At 37.8% G+C, this 4,122-nt stretch overlaps 1 non-coding gene across 1 annotated transcript; it reads left to right on the top strand.

The window, feature by feature from the left end:
- Positions 1 to 1,945: 1,945 nt before the first annotated feature.
- LOC134364290 (U6 spliceosomal RNA) lies at positions 1,946 to 2,054 on the top strand. Its single transcript, XR_010021832.1, has one exon. It is a non-coding gene; the product is annotated as a U6 spliceosomal RNA (small nuclear RNA).
- The last annotated feature ends 2,068 nt before the right edge of the window (positions 2,055 to 4,122 follow it).

The raw sequence follows: 4,122 nt of genomic DNA, 5'->3' as shown, positions 1-4,122 counted from the left end.
AGTTGAGGCAAATTTTATCTGATGGCTTCTGTTGTTCTGTGAATTTGGGGGATTACTTGAGGTCATCTCCCAAGAGGGAGTGTGGCTGAGGAGATATCAAATGTTTGAAAAGTGTAGAGAGAAGGAATTATTGTGAGGAGGGTATCTTATTCCATTTATGCTGTTATAACAAAATGTCCAAGACTATGTAATTTATAATGAACAGAAATTTATTTTCCCACAGTTCTGGAGGATGGGAACTCCAGGACCAAGTCTCTCGCACTTGGAGTCTAGTGAGAACATTCTGGTAGCATTCTCACATGGTTGACGTGACAAGCAAGTGTCCTTACATGGGGGCAGGGCAGAAGGGTGAAAAAGAGCCAGACAGCTCTCTGAAGGCTCTTTTACAAGGGCACTAATTTCACTAATGAGTGCTCTGCCCTTATGAACAAATCACCTCCTAAATGTCCCACCTCTTAAATGCTATCACATTGGTGATTAAATTTTAACATATGATTTTGGGGAACACATTCAAACCATAGAGGGGAAGTGCACAGTGACTAGCATAATAGGGGAGAACTTCAGAACCATACCGAGAGCTCAGCTGAGAATGCTGTACACAAATTTATAGTGATCTCAGTCTGCCCAGTAATGGGACTTTGCCCAGCAGTACTCATCACCCTGGTGCCATCATAGAGGAGATAGGTGGATTCTTGGCTTTGCTTGGCTATGTGTCAGGAAGGAGCAATGAAAGGACAACTGAAAAAGAGTTTTGGATACTAACCAAAATTACTGGTGGCACCAAAGTGCTAGAATAATAAGTGTGGCAAAGCTTCATTAAATTTTCTGTAGTCTTCAATGGGCCAAATCCATTCTGTGCTCCATGCTGAGAAGACTTCTTCTCTAGAGAGATACTAAATAGCCATTACTACCTTGCTCCCAATATCTTGCGTGGCTCTCTTTCTTTTTCTGATGGCTTTCTCTAATAAACTGCTGACATAGGCTCCAGCTGTGGGTTTGCAGGGGAGAAGGGAGTCCATACCTTTAAATATTTCCCTGCCTTTTCTTCTTCATTACTGATTAGCTTTGAGCCTCTTATGTGACTCAATTCTCCTTTTTCTTAGGATAACTTTTTCCTAGAAAGTTGTCCATATACAGATAGATTCTTGTTGGGGACACCTACCATTGTAGACATGTGAATGAACCAGGTCTCCATAATAAAAATTGAATAAAAAAAATTTATAATTCTCTACATATGTCTTCCTATGTATGCACCAGCCAGGAGAAGCAGCCCTTTGCTCATATACCCAGCTCTTCCCAACCAAATCTAAAGAATTTCCTATGAGCAGATACCAATTCCAAGCCAGTGTGATGATGGAAGTCATTATTATGTACTTCTCTCTAAAACTCAAGGCTTTTTTCTGTTATCATTACTCATGTTTCCTACCCTGGGAGATCTCTGGTTTGCACTGACTGTCCCTGATTCATGGCTTGTGGCTGACTGGCTCATCCAGATCTGTGATGGTGCTTTATTTCCGTTCATTGCTGTTGCTCAATCACTTTTTCTGATTTATTTATGAGTATGATAATGGAATTAAGGTGGGAAAGAAACCCCTTCCCTTAGTTCTCCCTCTATAATATTGTCCCCAAATTTCTTTTTAGATCATCTATAAAGAGTGTGGAGGAGACAGTGTAAAGTTGTGTGGGTGAGCGAGTGAGTCATTTTTGATGTTTTAGGAATTTTAACTTATGGTGATTCTACCAACAAATGCTAAAATCACCTTAAACCCGTCATGCCCGTGACTTAAACAAGAAAATTTGTATTTCAATGTAATATCTATGTAGAGAGATTTACTTACCTTTCTAATAAGTATAATTTGTTCTAACAGAAAATGCATGATTTATCATTATTGAGCCAATAAAAAGGTAATGATTGCTCTATTGCCTAGATAAAGGGAAGAGTCTTGTGCTCACTTTGGCAGCACATATATAAAATTGGAAAGATACAAAGAAGATTAGTGTGGCCCCTGCCCAGGGATGATAATACACGAATTTATGAAGCCTTCCATATTTTTGGACAACATGGATGAACCTGGAGGACATTATGTTAGGTGAAGTGAGCCAGGCACAGAAGGACAGATACCACATGATATGACTCATATGTGGAACCTAGAAAAGCTGATTTCATAGAAGTAGAGAGTAGAATAGTGGTTACTAGAGGCTGGAGAACAGAGAGAGAAGGGAGGATTAGGAGAGGCTGGTTAACAGGTACAGGGTCACAGTTCATACGAGGAATAATTTATCGTGTGCTATTGTGCAGAAGGATGATTACAGTTAACAATATTGCATGGTATATCTCAAAATAGCTAGAAGAGAGGATTTTGAATGTTCTCAGCACAAAGAAATGATGAATGTTTGAGATGATGGAAATGCCAAATACTCTGATTTGATCATTACACAATGTGTACATGTATTGAAACATCTCACTGTACCCCATCAATATGTGTAATTATTATGCATCAATTAAAAAAAGAAGAGTCCTGACTAATAATGGCAGGGAGTGAAAATAGGAAGAAGTACTCAATTTTTTTCCTCTTCTTTTACTTTCAGAATATTTTTTGTTTCGTGTATTCAAAAATTCCCATCTGTTTGTAATCCATGATATTTAGTAATTTCAATTACCCACAATAAGAAGCCTATAAACCATATGCAATATAAACCCCTTTGTAATAGAAGTCCAGCTAAGAAATGTAGAAAATGGTAAAATTAGAGAAATCACAATTTTATAATTCCTGATCTGGCAGAAGAGGGGCCTTTAAGGCTCATATTTGATTTTTCTCAGGTCCCCAGAGCCTGTGATTCCTGCAGAGTCTCAGGGCCAGTGAGAATCTGGGCTCTGGAGTAGACTGATGTGGTTTAATTTTGGTGTCATATCTTTCTAGCTGTGTGATGACAGGCAAGTTACATAACTTCTTTTCAATTTCAGTTTTCTCATCTGTAAAATAGTGCTATTAATGCTGTCTGCCTCTAACCAAGGATTAAATGACATTTAAACAATGCAAAAAAGGGATAAACTTTGGTGGGAGCTCTGGGAAGAGCTTTGTCTTGTTTGCAGAACCCATGAGAATAAATCCAGGTGTGTGTCAACAGAGAGGCGAAAATGAACTTGAAATAACAGGCAAAGATAGATCATGAAGGGTATGACAGTCCAGGGTTAGAAACTGAAATTTTGTTCCAAGTGCAATAGGAAATCATTGCAGGGCTTTAAAACATAGAAATGACCCTGATGCATGTTTAAATATTTTTTTAATGCTGCATGGATTTAGAATGGGCAAGAATGGATAGGTACATTGTTGGGAGGCTGTTGATCTAGGAAGAAACGATGGTAGTTTGGTCTAAGGTAGTATGAGTGGAGATGGAGAGAAAGACATGGATTCCAGATGTATTTGTGACAAAATCAAGAGGACTTGATGACAATTAGTGCAAAGGACTGCTGAGGAGAAGGTGGGAATCATGACTACATCCTAGGCTTCTGGCTCATTCACTGGGTGGGGTAGTCATGCCATTTACAGAGATGAGAAGAGGACAGGAAAAGGAAGGGGGACTGATATGAGAAAAAATAACACAAATCAGTAGTTGTTTTTAAGGCATGCTAACTTTGAAGTATCTATGAGATAATCAAGCATAGATTTTCTATCCCAGAGTGAGAATGATTAAATGTTATTTATTTATTATTTGTAATAATCTCAATAACATTAGTAAATGGGAGTATTTGGCTGAGAGTATTTCCTTGGCAATTCTTTATTGGGATGTAAAATTATCATCAGTGACTATTCAAAGATTCAGGAATACTATTTTGGCTAAGTATTTTATCACTAGTTCAGTGTATTCAATACTGTCAAAATCCGTTAACTTTGAAATCTATGGTTTAAACAAAACTATATAAAAACAGAAAAAACGTGAATATGAAATTCTGAGTGTCCCAATAAATGGAGACCTCACTTCATTCAGTCAATGAAATAGTGCAACTTTGAAAGCCAGTGGTAGCTTGCCGGTTTTTATCTTAGTTACATAAAAGGAAAATAGACTATACTTGGATTGTGTTAATGTGCTTGTTTGGGGGTACAAATTACTTTAACGTTG

Source organism: Cynocephalus volans, chromosome 15 (assembly GCF_027409185.1).
Source record: "Cynocephalus volans isolate mCynVol1 chromosome 15, mCynVol1.pri, whole genome shotgun sequence".
Classification (NCBI taxonomy): Eukaryota; Metazoa; Chordata; class Mammalia; order Dermoptera; family Cynocephalidae; genus Cynocephalus; species Cynocephalus volans.
The sequence above is the reverse complement of the archived record's forward strand: the minus strand, read 5'-3'. Positions and strand labels throughout refer to the sequence as shown.